At 42.1% G+C, this 16474-nt stretch overlaps 1 long non-coding RNA gene across 2 annotated transcripts; it reads right to left on the bottom strand.

Moving 5' to 3' along the window:
- Nucleotides 1-3859: 3859 nt before the first annotated feature.
- On the bottom strand, nucleotides 3860-16095 carry LOC125486876. 2 transcript variants are annotated; one of them, XR_007265497.1, is made up of 3 exons: nucleotides 15919-16095; nucleotides 10238-10356; nucleotides 3860-4279 (listed from the first exon to the last, which is right to left on the bottom strand). It is a non-coding gene; the product is annotated as an uncharacterized LOC125486876 (long non-coding RNA). The 2 variants fall into 2 exon arrangements; XR_007265496.1 differs by lacking the exon at nucleotides 15919-16095 and adding an exon at nucleotides 14624-14735.
- Between the last annotated feature and the right edge of the window lie 379 nt (nucleotides 16096-16474).

Raw genomic sequence — 16474 nt, 5'->3', positions numbered from 1 at the left:
ATCAGATCAGCCATGACCTTATTGAAGGCGAGAACAGGTTCTGAATGGCCATCACATTCCTAACTGGTATCCATTTGTCCGTGTTGGCTCTTTCCCCATATTTGCTGTATTTTTGATCCCCTTTCATAGAATCCACAGTGTAGAAACAGGCCATTTGGCCCATCGAGTCCACTCTGACCCTTTGAAAAGGATTCCACCCAGACTCAGTCCCCTACCTTATAAATCCCTGGACGGTGTGGACTATTCAGCATGGCCAATCCACCCAACCTGCACATCATTGGACTGTGGGAGGAAACCAAAGCACCCAGATGAAACCGACGAAGACATAGGGAGAATGTGCAAACTCCATACAGACCTTTGGCTGAAGGTGGAATTGAAACCAGCTCCCTGGTGCTGTGAAGCAGCAGTGCTAACCACGGTACCACTTTTAAACTTCTTTGAGATCTGTGTCACATATAGACAGGGTGGTTAAGATGGCATTTAGCATGCTTGCCTTCATTGCTCAGACCTTTGAGTATAGAAGCCGGGACATAATGTTGAGGTTGTACAGGAGGTTGGTGAGGCCTCTTCTGCAGTACAGTGTCCAGTTCTGGCCGCCCTGTTTCAGGAAGGATATTATTAAGCTGGAGAGGGTTCATAAGAGATTTACCAGGATGTTTCCAGGACTGGAGGGCTTGAGTTATAAGGTGCGGCTGGATAGGTTGTGACTTTTCTCACTGGAGCGTAGGAGGTTGATAGGTGACCTCATAGAGGTTTATAAAATCATAATGGGTATCGATAAGTTGAATGGCAGCTGTTTTTTCCTTAGGGTGGGAATTTCAAGATTAAGGGAGAGGAGAAAGATTTAAGAAAGACATGAGGGTCAACTTTGTTACACAGAAAGTGGTCCGTGTGTGGAATGAACTGCCAGAGGAAGTGGTGGTTGAGGGTACAGTTACAACATTTAAAAGACATTTGGATAAGCACATGAATAGGAAGGGCTTGGAGGGATACGGGCCAAGCTTAGTCAGGTGGGGTTAGTTTGGTTCGGGAACATGGTCGGCATGGACCGAAGGGTCTGTTTCCATGTTGTATGACTCTATGACTCTATTATGGAAGGTATTGAGAGAAAAATGTTTAGGAATGAATCAAACACATATGGAAGCTGGTCATCTGAAGTGTGTGGAAATAATGCCTAGGAGATTGTTAACACATGGATGGGGACCAATCAAAAAGACACACAGATTGCTAATAGTCTGAGACTCCATAGGAAGGATGTCAATGCATTGGAGAGACTACAGAAGCAATTTACAAGAATGGTTTCAAGGATGAGAAACTTCAGTGATGAGGATAGATTGAAGAAGTTGGGACTGTTCTCCTTGGAGAGAAGAAGGCTGAGAGGAGATCTGCTAGAGGTTTTCAAAATCATGAAAAAATTTTTTTTATTAACTCACAGGGATGTGGACATCTCTTGCTGGGTCAGCATTTATTGCCCATCCCTAATTGCCCAGAGAGCAGTTAAAAATCAACCACATTGCTGTGTCATATGTGGGCTCAGACCATGTAAGGATGACAGATTTTCTTTGCTAAAGGACATGAGTAAGCCAGATGGGTTTTTCTCCCCCCAACAATCATCTCATGGTCATCATTAGTGCCATAATTGCAGATTCATTATTGAATTTAAATCTGATGGAAGATTTGAACCCAGGTCCCTAGGATGTTAGCTAAGTTTCAGGATTAGCAGACAAGCAATAATACCTCTAGAGCCATTGCTTCTCTTAGGATAGAGCAGATAGAGAAATGCTGTTCTTGCTCATAAAGATACCACGAGTAAGCAGGAACTGTATTAAGGTAATTCGCAAAAGCAGCAAATATGAGGTGAAAAAAAATCTTTTCCATTGAGTGAGTAGTTAGGCTCTGCAATATCTGCCTGGTAGAGTGGTTCAGCCAAGTTTTATTGAGGTATTCGAGAGGACAGTTATGAAAAAAACAGCAGGTTACGGGAGAAGGCAGGAGACTGGTTAAAATGTTCAGAGAACTGGTAAGACATGATGGCCTCCTTTTGCTGCATAGCAACTGTGTAATTTATCAGCCTACCATGGGCAGGATCTGCGCCAGTTATGATCAAGAAAGAAATGTAATTAGCAGCTTTCATGATGTTGTGAAGCACTGTCTCTGAGATTAATATCTTGATTTCAAGTTCTACCCCAGAACTTGATGGTGTTCAAAATGTGGTCAAAGAAATTAAGTATGAGGCTATAAATTCTTCCAGTATTTCTTTTTATTATTCATTAACGGGATGAGTGTGTCGCTGGTCAGGCAGAATTTATTGCCCATCCCTAATTGCCCAGAGGGCAGTTAAGAATCAACCACATTGCTGTGGGTCTGGAGTCACATGTAGGCTCAGACCAGGTAAGGATGGCAGTTTCCCTCCCTAAAGGACGTTGGTGAACCAGATGGGTTTTTTCGACAATCAGCAATGGATTCATGGTCATCATCAGACTCTTAATTCCAGATATTTTTGTTGAATTCAAATTCCACCATCTGCTGTGGCGGGATTCGAACCTGGTCCCCAGAATGTTATCTGGGTCTCTGGATTAACAGTCCAGCGATAATACCACTAGGTATAAAGTTAGAAGGTAAGAGTGGGAGAACTTCCTGGTTAGCCATTTTGATAAGGAGTAGGCTCCTTCAAGCTGTAACAACCTGTTCCAGGAAAGAAATGCTTCAGAAACCAAGTCATTTGTCCACCTCAAGCATCACTTGGTATAAGAAAGCCATTGCATCTCATTAACGAGGGTGTCCCAAATCTCTTCATAACCAATCACTGCTTTCACAAGTCATGTAACAATCATCGCAGTGTAAAAAAGCCCAGCAGCCTATTTGCGCACAGCAGGATCCCACAATCAGTGACCGATTGGCTGAAGGGTAAATAATTTATATCCAACTAAATGCCAGAGGCAGTCATCGTTTAACATTTCATAAAAAACGGGAGTGGGGGGGCCTCTGACAGTGCAGCACTTCCTCAATACTCCACCAATTTTGATCATAGGCCTGAGTCTCTGGAGCAGATTTGAGCGCTCAGGGTCTGACTCAGTGACAAAGTGGGCCACGGACTTGGAGTTTGTTGTTGTAGAACTTCCAGGTAGTGGAATGTTTTCCTAAGGGATGGTCTAAAGAGTGGGAGTCCCCTGAGTCAGAAAGATAGTGAGCTTAGAAAGCGTACATGAGGACAAGTTCCAAAACTTTGCTTGTATTCTCTCAAAGGGCGAAGATTGAGACCTAATCTGATTGAAGTGTTTGAAATGTTAAGACAATTTGACAGCATAAATGCAGGTAAATACTATTTCCACCAAGGACAATCGGGGGATGGGATGAAAACTTAAACTTAGAACTGGCACATTCAGGAATGAAACCTGGAAGTAAATACATGGACCCTCTCCCCACAAGAGGTTATTGATTCAGGGGGATAACTGGAATGATCATGATTTAAATGGGGAAGAGTAACACGAGATGAAGGAAGCATTGCTACATGGAAATGAGTAATACAGATCAGCCATTATCTGGTTGAGCAGATTTGAGGGGCTGGATCACCTCATTTGGTTCTAACACTCAAGCTGCTTAACATTCCACATAGACATCTCATTTACAGGGCCTGATTGTAGTGGGTCCCCATGAAAGATTTCAACTTAGTCCCCTGTATTAGGATGCTTTACAACCGGCCTGGAAGATAGTCTCATGAAACTGGCTGTGTAGCATGTTGCTTAAGTGAAGGATGACCCTAAAAGTGAAACCGCTCCGAGATGATTCATACAGACTTGCAAAATTTCTTCAAAGGATTTTATTCAGCATACAAAGGAGGAATGTTAAGATCACTGACTTCACACTGCCCTAATGCGACTGGAACCTACAAAACAAATTCTGTATCTTGGCCTTGCAGGATTGTTTTGAGTTTAAGTAAACTTGGAAACATGGCAATTATACACCCAAGCCAGAGAAACAAATTTAGTTTCAGACATTGCAGGACCTTTTTTTAAAGTTGCAACATGAACTCCTACTGTTGAAATCAACTTTCAATTTTGAAGATGAAATTTTTGAACAAAAGGTCTTCGACCTGAAGCGTTAAACTCTGCGTCTCTCTCAAGCTGTCTAACCTGCTGAGTGCTTCCAGAAGTTTGTATTTTTGCTTTATTGTGACATTTATCACAAGTCACTAGTACATTTGAAGCAATCCCAAAACATTCTTTTGGTATCTCTGTGGCTTTATGAGCAGTTCTGTTTCAATATTCCTTGTAGCTTTCTGTAATAAGAAAAGCAAATTAATATTTAAAAAAAACCTTTTGGTATGAAGAGTACTTAGTTACAATAAGAAACTTACATTTTGAGAAACATGTTGTCACAGCATTTAGTATTACACTCCATATTTGCCATTTACGACCACCAATTACCATAGATCTCTGTTATTAATTTGCATAGATCTTACGACCACCAATTACCATAGATCTTACTGCCACCAATTTGCATAGACCTTACTTTTTCCAATTAGCATAGATCTTACTGACATCAATTTGTATAGATCTTATTGCTGCCAATTTACATAGATCTTATTGCCACCAATAAGTATAGATCTTACTGTCGCAAATTAGCATAGATCTTATTGTCACCAATTAGCATAGCTCTTACTGTTGCAAATTAACATCTATCTTACTGCTACCAATTAACTTAGGTCTAACAGTTCTCAATTAACAGAGTTTGCTGTGACCCATTAAAACAAGCGGCACTTCTCCATCTTGTTGGTGCTAATAGGAGATACTTTCTGAACTTGATCACAATCAGATCAAATGCACAGTTATTTAATCCTTATGCTAATTGAATAGCTGATAGCTGCCTTTCACTCTGGTTTGAATGAGGGTGATCTCCATAGATTATGGATGACAGTAGAGAGCAAATGTTTTGTGTATCTGGCAACAGACAGACTGGGATAATTAAGGTGAGACTTGAATCTTTCATAATTCAGACTCTTTTTTTATTCATTCATGAGGAGAGGGTGTCGCTGGCTAGGTGGCATTTATTACCCATCCCTAAGTGCCCAGAGGCAGTTTGGAGTCAACCACATTGCTGTTGGTCTGGAGTCACATATAGGCCAGACCGAGTAAGGATGGCAGTTTCCTTCTCTAAAGGACATTAGTGAAAGAGATGGGTTTCCCCCCCCAACAATCAACAATGGATTCACAGTCATCATTAGACCTTTAATTCCTGATATTTATTGAAATCAAGTTCCAACATCTGCCGTGGTGGGATTCAAACGCGGGTTCCCAGAATGTTATCTGGGACTCTGGATTGACAGTCCAGTGATAATACCACTATTCAAGGAAATGCAGGGGAGCTTTCCCCAGTGAAATTACAGCAAAATATGAGGATGGCGAACGGAAAAGAAACTTAAAATGCTGCAGAAACCCAGTAGGTCTGGCAGCATCTGTGAAGAGAGAAACAGAGTTAACATTTTGAGTCTAACAATGACCCTCCTTTGGAACACAGTCTCCCCAGTGTCTTGATCGCAAACAGCGACACTAAGACATGATCTAGTCATGATGATGTTGCTATTTCTGGGATCTTGCTGTGTGTGAATTGGTATTTTAAATATTGTTGCAATGTGACAAAGTTGAAGGGCACAAGAAATATACTTGAACAAAAGGGACACCATGGATCTTTCACAAAGCAAACTCTTCTGTTGGATAAATTTCCAGTGTGTTCTTCTCTACCCTCTTGCTTTCTAGCTGAAAATGTGTAATAGACTTTTTTAAAAAAATCAGTAATGGAATTCCTATATAAAATGGTACTCTTATGAAAATAGAATTTGATTTAATTCAGCTAACTTAAATCACTGGCTTTGATGGTATCTCTAATATGACATGAACATCTCTATTAGTTATGAATCAGCAGATTCATGAGCCGATTATGGAAAGCACCACTGTAGATCTGCTATTATCTTAAAGTACTTTAAGAGGGCTGTGATTACTGACACAGGGTGGCAGAGAGTTTACATAGAACACACAAAGGGAGGAAATTACTGGGGCCTTGAAAGAAATCTTTGTATCCTCACTGGCTAGAGGGGAGGTCCCAAAGGATTGGAGAATAGCCAACATTGTTCTTTTGTTTTAAGAAGGGTGTCAGGGATAATCCAGCTAATTACAGGCTGGTGAGCCTTATGTTAGTGGTAGAGAAGTTATTGGAGAGGATTCTCTGAGACAGAATTTACTTCCACTTGGAAAATAAGTGGGCATATTAACGAGAGACAACATGGTTTTATGAAGGGAAAGTCGTGTCTCACTAACTTGGTTGAGTTTTTTGAGTAAGTGATGAAGATGGTTGATGAGGGTAGGGCAGTGGATGTTGTCTACGTGGACTTCAGTAAGGTCTTTGACAAGGTCCCTCGTGGCAGGCTGATACAGAAGGTAAAGTCGCACCGGGTCAGAGGTGAGCTTGCAAGATGGATAAAAAACTGGCTCGGTCATAGACAGAGGGTAGCAGTGGAAGGATGCGTTTCTGAATGGAGGGCTGTGACTAATGGCATTCCTCAGGGGATCAGTGTTGGGACATTTGCTATTTGTAATATATATAAATGATTTGGAAGCAAATGTAACTGGTCTGATTAGTAAGATTGCGGATGACACAAAGGTCGGCGAAATTGCGGATAGCGATGAGGACCGTCAAAGGATACAGCAGGATATAGATCGGTTGGTGACTTGGGCAAAGAGATAGCAGATGGAGTTTAATCTGGAAAAATGTGAGGTAATGCATTTTAGAAGGTCTAAGCCAGATGGAAAATATACAATAAATGGCAGAACCCTTAAGAGTACTGTTTGGCATGGGATCTGGGTGGACAGGTACACAGATCACTGAAAATGGCAACACAGATAGAGCAAGGTAGTCAACAAGGCATACGGCACGCTTGCCTTCATCAGCCGGGGCATCGAGTTTAAAAATTGGCAGGTAATGTTCCAGCTGTATAGAACCTTAGTTAGGCCGCATTTGGAATATTGTGTTCAATCTGGTCACCACACTACCAGAAGGATGTGGTGGCTTTGGAGAGGGTACAGAAAAGATTTACCAGGATGTTGCCTGGTATGGAGGGCATTAACTATGAAAGGTTGGAGAAACTTGGGTTGTTCTCACTGGAACGACAGAGGTTGATAGGCGTCCTGATAGAGGTCTACAAGATTATGAAGGGCGTGGACAAAGTAGACAGTCAGAAGCTTTTTCCCAGGGTGAAAGAGTCAGTTCAAAAACAAAGTTGCTGGAAAAGCTCAGCAGGTCTGGCAGCATCTGTGGAAGAGAAAACAGAGTTGACGTTTCGGGTCCGGTGACCCTTCCTCAGAACTGATGGTGGCTGAGAAAACGTCAGATTATATGCAGAAAATAGGGAGGTGGGTGGGGTAGGGAGTAAACGATAGGATAGAGCCCAAAGAGAGAGAAAGACAGTTGGACAGACAAAGGAGATGCTAATGATCAGACTGGGAGGGTGAGTAGTTGTTAATGGGGACTGTTAGTGACTAACAACAGGGGGTGTGTAATGGCAGGCTATGTGGTAACAAGGCCTGGCGTGTGGGGTAGGGGGCTGGGACATGGGATAGCTTAGGCCCTAAAATTATTGAACTCAATATTGAGTCCGGAGGGCTGTAGGGTCCCTAAGCGGAAAATGAGGTGTTGTTCCTCCAGCTTGCGTTGGGCTTCACTGGAACACTGTAGCAAGCCAGAGACAGATGTTGGCCAGGGAGCAGGGTGGTGCATTGAAGTGGCAGGCAACAGGTAGTTCAGGGTCTTTTTTGCGAGCAGAACGTAGATGTTCTGCAAAGCGGTCGCCAAGTCGACTTGCCTGCCATTACACACTCCCTGTTGTTAGTCACTAACAGTCCCCATTAACAACTATTCACCCTCTCAGCCTGATCGTTAGCAACTCCTTTGTCTGTCCAACTGTCTTTCTCTCTCTTTGGGCTCTATCCTATCGTTTACTCCCTACCCCACCCACCTCCCTATTTTCTGCATATAAACTGACATTTTCCCAGTCACCATCAGTTCTGAGGAAGGGTCACCGGACCCGAAACGTTAACTCTGTTTTCTCCTTCACAGATGCTGCCAGACCTACTGAGCTTTTCCAGCAACTTTGTTTTTGTTCCTGATTTACAGCATCCGCAGTTCTTTTGGCTTTTATTTTGAAAGAGTCAGTTACTAAGGGGCATAGGTTTAACGGTGATGTATGAGGCAAGTTTTTTACACAGAGGGTGGTGGGTGCCTGGAACTTGCCGCTTGCGGTGGTAGTGGAAGCCGATACGATAGTGACTTTTAAACGGCATTTTGACAAATACATGAATAGGACAGGAATAGAGGGACATGGTCCCCAGAGGTTAGGGGGTTTTAGTTGTGACGGGCAGCATATCAGTGCAGGTATGGACAGCCAAAGGGCCTGTGCCTGTGCTGTAATTTTCTTTGTTCTTTGTTAGAACAGTACAGCACAGTAATGATGTTGTGCTGAACATGACACCAAATTAAACTAGTCCATTTTGCCTGCCCTTGGTCCGTATCCCTCCATACCTTGCATATTCATGTGCTTGTCTAAAAGTCCCTTAAATGCCCCTATGTGTCTGCCTCCACCACCTCCCCTGGCAGTGTGTTCCAGACTCCTAACACATTCTGTTTTCTAAAAAAAACAACTTGCCTCTCTCATCTCCTTTGAACTTCCCCTTCACCTAAAATGCATGCCCCCTAGTAGTAGACATTTCAACTCTGGGAGAAAGGGTTGATAGGTAGAACCTATCTATGCATCAGTTTAGTGTGATTAGTGGATGGGGAAGCAATGGCCTAGTGGTATTATTGCTGGATTGTTAATCCAAAGACCTAGATAATGTTATGGGAACCTGGGTTCAAATCCTGCCACAGCAAATGGTGGAATTTGGAATTCAGAATTCAGAGTCTAATGATGACCATAAATCTATTGCTGATTGGCAGGAAAATCTATCTGGTTCACTAATGCCCTTTAGGGAAGGAAACGGCCATCCTTACCTGGTCCTACATGTGACTCCAGACTCACTGCAATGTGGTTGACTCTTAACTGCCCTCTGGGCAATTAGAGATGGGCAATAAATGCTGGCCTGGCCAGTGACACCCTTATCCCGTGAATGAATAAAGGGGGAAAAAAAAGTACAAAGAAGAGGCTCCAAAAATAAATTTTGTGATTTATTAGACTAAAAGCAAACTTTCAGGACTCCAGTCAGTGCTGTTTTACTGCATGTGGATTCAGTAATAGTTTGACTCACCATCAGCACGGATGTTTTCACCTTTGAATTGGCAAGTGGATCACTGTGTTCTGTCACAACATTCAGGCAGATTTATTACCAGTGATTCCTAAGGAATCCCAAGCCTAGAAGTGGAAGTGTGCATGAACAGATGCTTCAGTTTTTGTCAAGGGGACCACAAAGAAACTGAAATACCCCAATCAGGATAATAAGTGTGAAAGGAAGTGTTGAGATACATGTGTAACTCCAGGAAGATCACGTTGTGCACTCTCCTAGTTGACGGTCAGGTGTGTGAAAAAAAAACCATAAAAACCACAGGAATTAGGAGCAGGTGAGGCCACTCAGCCTCGAGAACCTGTTCCACCATTCAATGGCTGATCTAACTGCAACCTCAAATCTACACTCCCAATAAATCACGAGAGCCTTTCATCCCTTGCTTATCAAGAAATCCATCCACACCTGCCTCAGGACTTTCTTTCCACCACTGCCTTTGTCAAGAAGAGTTCCATGCACACTCTACATTGAGGAGAGAAGAAATCACCTAATCTCTGTACTAAATGGGCAACTCCTGATTTTTAAACAGCGACCACTTGTTCTATCTCTTAAGTAGCCTCTTACTCTTCGAAATTCCAGCAGGATCAAGCCTAGTCTGTCCAACATTTCCTCCTAAGACAACTCTCCCTTTATCCCAGGTATTAGTCTGGTTAAGCTTCTCTGAACTGTCACCAGGACATTGGCATCCTTTCTTACATAAAGTGACCAGTATTGTGCACAGTACTCCAGATAATGCACAAGTATTGACTTTGTTTGACAATAATATTGTATTAAAGCAACAGCAATTGGCAATCATGTTTTCCTACTGCATGGTAGTTATCTGAGCTAATGCCTATCTCTATCTTAATAATTATTGCAAGACAGCACAAACGTGTCAATTATTGAAAATACATTAGCACGTCTAAAGTTACCGAATAATCACATTTCTTCTTTCTTCCACAAGTCAAGCATGCCTTCAAATGAAATTGAACTGAAGTTGTCTTTAAAAGAAATATGAAATCTCTAGACATTCTCAGCAGATCAGAAGCATCTGTGGAAAGAAAGAGTTTAACATTTCAAAGACCTTCCATCAGATTGAGGAAAAACATGAGATGTAACCGGTTTTAATCAAATATGCAGGCAGCAAAAAGGGAGAAGGAAGAGCCCTCGAGGAAAATTCTGTGATTAAATCAAAGGCAGGAGAGATTAAATGGTAAAAAGGATGATGGTGCAAGGCTAAAAGAACATTCTAATGGGATAAGTGGGCCATTGGTCAGCTCAGTTCATTGAGGCTGACTAGTTTGCTAAGGGAGGGAGTGCGTGATGGTGTGTAATATCATAAGTAGAAATCCTGACACCTTGACTTCATGCTCTGGGGACACAGGCTCAAATCTCATCATGTCACATAATAGAAGCAAAATTTGCTTTAAAGATTAGTTTACCACTAACCATGAGACCACTGCTGTGAAATCTCATCTGATTCATTAATGTCCCCTTTGGGAAGTAAATCTGCCCTTCTTATCTGGCCTGTCCTACAAGTAACAATATGGTTGACTGTTAACAGCCCTCTGAAAGGGTCGAGTATGTCACTCCATTTAATTAGGGATGGCCAACAAATCCTGGCTTTCACAGTAGCACCTGCATGTCTTTCTTTAAAAAAAAACTCCTGCTTCACATCCACAAGCTCAATACCACTGTGAGATTGAACTTGTGACCTTGGCTTTGGAATGTTCCCGAACCGAAACGTCAGCCTTCCTGCTCCTCTGATGCTGCCTGGCCTGCTGTGTTCATCCAGCTCCACACTGCGTTATCCTCAGGCTCCAGCATCGGCAGTTCTTGCTACCTTTGTTAAGTCTGCTTTGTGTGTTCTTCTTGTGGACTTAGTTACTTCCTTGTATCCTACGGGAAACCGGTCTACAGGAGAAAGGTCTCCTTTTATTAATGTCACGGTGCTGACAATTCAACTCCACTATAATTTGGAGGATTGCAGGTTCGAAAGTTAATGCCCCTGTCAGTCAGTGTTTGCTCATGAACCCTGTCACTAATTCTCCGACAGATATCAGTTGGTCTCTTAGATCAACTTGGAAGCCTGATTACTCTCTGGCGTGAGGGTGAAACCAGCCAGGGAAGTTAAAACTGATCCGAGTGTCAGGTTTGAGCATTTGCTAATGAGTTTCTGTGAATGGGAGTGTGAAGCTTGACCAACTGTGCGGGAGTTTAACACTTAAGAATCTGCGCAGGAGAGAGATTGAGCTCTCGTGGGGAAAGCCAAGCATGGAATGGCTGCAGGCCCCTGGCTAAAGAAGGTCTATAATTTGGTACTTTTAACTTTATTTCTTATTTACTATTTTATAATGACAAGAACTGTAATGTTGAACTTTTAACTTATTTATTTTTCTAGTTTTTACTGAAGAGTTTGTATCTAGGTACCTTTTACATAATATGGTACCATGAGTGATGACATTCTAAACTTTTCACTGTACTCCTGTATCCCTGTACTTGAGTAAAAGTGACAATAACACCTCATTCTAATTAATTATTCAAAGTATTAACTTCTAGAAAGGAGAGATATTTGGTCTCTCAGGGAGTCAAGGAATATTTCAAACGGAAAGGAGAGAACAGCTTAAAATCATGTCCTTTCATTTGGCAAAGCAGACTTGATGGGTTGAATGGCCCACTCCTGCTTCTATTTCTTGTGTGAGACAAATGGGAAGCTGCGCTTTCTGCTAAGCCAATGTCAATGTCACACAACTTAGACAGAAATATTTGAATATTGGTATCCAACCCTGTACCTGTCTGTTATACAGATGTCATGGGCAGGTGATGGCCTAGTGGTATTATCGCTGGACTGTTAATCCGGATACCCAGGTAACATTCTGGGGACCTGGGTTTGAAACCTGTCTTGGCAGATGGTGGAATTTGAATTCAATAAATATCTGGAATTAAAACTCCAATGATGACTGTGAATCCATTGTCAATTGTTGGGGGGAAAAAACCATCTGGTTCACTAATGTTGTTTAGGGAAAGAAACTGCCATCCTTACCTGGTCTGGTCTACAAGTGACTCCAGGCCCACAACAATGTGGGTGACTCTTAACTGCCCTCTGGGAAATTAGGGATGAGCAATAAATGCTGCCTAGCCAATGACCCTCATCCCATGAATGAATAAAGGATACAGACATGGAATCATACAGCATGGATGCAGACCCTTCATCCCAACCTAACCTAGTCCCATTTGCTAACTTTCAGCCCTTATCCCTCTAAATCTTTTCTATCCATGTCCCCAATGATATGCCTTTTAAATGTTGTAATTGTACCCACCTCCACAACTTCCTCTGGCAGCTCATTCCATACACGCACTACCCTCTGTGTGAAAGTTACACCTTCAGGTCCCTTTGTAAATCTTTCCCTTCTCACCTTAAACCCATGCCCCCTAGTTTTAGATTCCCCCATTCTAGGATAAAAAAAACCTTGGCTATTCACCCAAACATTCCCCTCATGATTTTATAAACCTCTATAAGGTCACCCCTTAGCTTCCAATGTTCCAGGGGAAAATAGCCCCAGTCTATTCGGCCTCTCCTTATAGCTTAAACCCTCCAACTCTGGCAACGTCCTTGTAAATCTTTTCTGCACCCTCTCAATTTTAACATCTTTTCTATAGCAGGGTGCCCAGAATTGTATGCAGTATTCTAAAAGTGGCCTCACCAATATCCTGTACAGCCACAACATATGACATCGCAACTCCTATACTCAATGCCCTTGTTAATAAAGGCAAGTGTACCAAACTCCTCCTCCACAACCCTGCCTACCTGCAACTCTACTTTCAGGAATTATGCACCTGCACCTCTTGGTCTCTTTGTTCAGCAACACTCTCTAGGGCCCTACCATTAAATGTATAAGTGGTTTGCCTTATCAAAATGCAACACCTCACATTTATCTAAATTAAACTCCATCTGCCACTCCTCAGTCCATTGGCCCATTTGATCAAGAGCATTGTACTTTGACACAATCTTCTTCACTGTACAGTACAACACCTATTTTGGTGCCATCTGCAAACTTACTAAACCATAATCTCATTTATTCACATCCAGATCATTTATGTAAATGACAAAAAGCAGTGGATCCAGCACTGATCCTTGCGGCACACTGCTGGTCACAGGCCTCCAGTCTGAAAAGCAACCCTCCACCACCACCCTCTCTCTTGTACCTTCAGGCCAATTTTTGTATCCAATTAGCTAATTCCCCTTGGATCCCATGTGATCTAACCTTACTAACTCATCTCCACGAGGAACCTTGTTGAACACTTTACTGAAGTCCACATAGATAACGAGCACTGCTCTGCTTTCAATCTTCTTTGACACTTCTTCAAAACAACTCAATCAAGTTAGTGAGATACGATTTCCCAAATACACAAAGCCATTCTGACTATCCCTAATCAGTCCTTGCCTTTCCAAATGCATGTAAATCCTGTCCATCAGAATCCCCTCAAACAACCTATCCACCATTGATGTAAGGCTCACCAATCTACAGTTCCCTGGCTTTTCCTCACAGTCTTCCTCTGAAGTTGCTGCATTTTTTTGGACATAAACAATTGCTAGTGCATTTTCATCCCCATTGTATTGACAGCAGACATGAGCCTATAATTTATTTTTAAATAAGTAAATGTTATTTGCTCTTGTTTGAAGTGACACAAGTAAAGGTGTCATGAGACGCCATTTCTAAATTGAGAGTTGAGGTCCTGTGGCACGAAGGGTTCAGAAAAGATTTACCAGGATGTTTCTGGGACTGGACAGTTTGAGTTATAAAAATAGACTGGAAGAGCTGGGACTTTTCTCAGTGGAGCCTAGGATGTTGAGGTATGACTTATTGTGGTTTATAAAATTGTGCAGGGCACAGATGAGGTGATTGGCAGGTGTCTTTTCCCTATGGTGGGGGAGTGCCAAACTAAGGGCATATTTTTTAAGGTGAGAGGAGAAAGATTTACAAACGACATGAGGGTAACTTTGTTACTCAGAGAAAAGTTTGTGTGTGGAATGAACTGCCAGAGGAAGTGGTGGATGCAGGTGCAGTTGCAACGTTTAAAAGATACTTGGATAAGTTTGTGGATAGGAAAAGTTTGAGGGGATATGGGTCAGGAGAAGGCAGGTGAAATTAGTTTAGTTTGGGAACATAGTCAGCATGGACTGGTTGGACAGAAGGGCCTATTTCCATGCCGTATGACTCTACTGAGTCAGAACCACCCAGTCCTCTTCTCCCACAGACCTTAACCCCAGAACACACACCCCTTGACCTTCTCTCATAAACATACACATCTCTTACCTCACTCCTTGATCCTCAGTAAGTCACAGGGATTCTTTCCAACAGCAGTCACATCATTGACAGTGCTGTCTGGGAGTAGAGTCACCTGAAGTAGTTAGCAACTCTCACTTAACACGAGCTTTGCTCTTAGATCCAAGGTAAGATCCCATTGTAGCCTTATCACTGACTGAGTTGATCAGTCAGCCTGGTGGGTGTTTCAGCAACAGGCAAGACCCTCAAAGGTTGAACAAGATTCCACCCATTCCAATTTTTCACAGGGTTTCAGTATTGTAGCTGAAAATAGGCTTATTGCAATAAAAGAAGCATTTGAATTCACAGCGTCAGTCCAGTAGCTGTGAATAAGCTAATTTTAAATAACTTTTTTAAAAACTAAATTTTAGGTTGTTTGGGATTTAAGGGCCACTTTCTCATTCGTTTATTTTCAAGTAAATATTTCGACAGCATTTAAAGCATATCTAGTGGTTTCCCTACACCGAAAGATGATATTTTCGGAGTAGGCAGGGAAGTGGAGTTTACCCTAAAAATGAGCGATGATTGTACTGAATGGTGGAGTAGGCTCCCGAGGGGCCGAATGGCCTCCTCCTTGACTCGGTTTCACTTTTTTAAATGTCAGATGGTGATTATTTCACCCAGGGGCTGGTGGCCTTTTGTTTTTGGAGGGGGTGGTGTTGGGGTCACGATGTAAGATCGCTGTATTTGTCAACGGACGCCCCCAGCCCTCTAAAACATTGGAACAACAGCAGGTAAACAGTTACAGAAACTGCAAATTCCGCGATCTCCAGAAGTGGTTAATCAGGGGAGGTTGGGGAACAACTGTGTGCAAACTCCAGATTCTTCTTTTAACAACAGAACAGCCCACGTGGTAGATAGTTGATTAAACGATACAGATTCCATTTACTGATCAGGCCATTTACAAGCCTCCTTAAATATAAGTAACTAGCTGATTGATTATTCATTTATTGACCTGACTCGCAGTATCACAGCTTCTGCAAAGAGATGAAATAGCTTTAAAATGATCTATTTTCACAGCTGGCGCATAAATTCTGCATTTAAGCAGTTCATAAATCCAGGAAAATAAGCCGGATGCTCAAATTGGACTTTGAAACTAAAGGGGGGGTGGTTGAACGCAAAAATGCATCATCATTTTTTTTTCATTTTGTGCAAATGGTTCTGAAAGAATCTAATAAGTTAATTGAATTGCTGGAAACCATTTTGATCACTGCTGTATCTCCGTGGTTTATGATATACAGGGTTCCTACAACTGTGTCATCTAGGTATGAGCTAGCAATCATTACCTGACTATCGCAAGGCGACAGGAGGAGGCTGTCATTATTTCCTTCAGTTTTATGATCCCTTACAGTAGCTTGCATCCAAAGTCTCTCTCTCTCTTTCACTCACACACAGACACTGTGTCGAGGCCTGAAGCTGCAAACAAACAGGTTAAACACAAACTGATTTACTAGGTGGATTGAAGTTTGATTGCTACACTGCAACCCCGCTAGTGAGATATTTCTATATGGACAGTTTGAGTACTCTCGATTTTATACTTCAGCAATTTTATAGCACTCTCAGCCTCATGTATATGCCCAACTAGATCCTGAAAAATAAACCCAGTAAATAAAAAATAAATATGTGTGTAGGGAGGGGGGATATAAAAGAAATGGTTTGGCCACATGATGTTTAAACAGCCAATGACTAGTCTCTGTTCTCCGAGCAACCAATTTCATTGATGTATCTTGATACATGACTCGTGCATTAGTCTTCTGAGATTAAGTAAGGTAGACTAACCAAGCTTTGGAAGATTTTACCATCTGTGCTAGCCTGCTGTAACTGATACTGAAGAGTTATAAT

This window comes from Rhincodon typus, chromosome 34 (assembly GCF_021869965.1).
Source record: "Rhincodon typus isolate 14 chromosome 34, sRhiTyp1.1, whole genome shotgun sequence".
Lineage (NCBI taxonomy): Eukaryota > Metazoa > Chordata > Chondrichthyes > Orectolobiformes > Rhincodontidae > Rhincodon > Rhincodon typus.
Note: the sequence above shows the minus strand (reverse complement) of the source record. Positions and strands in the feature narration are given on the sequence as shown.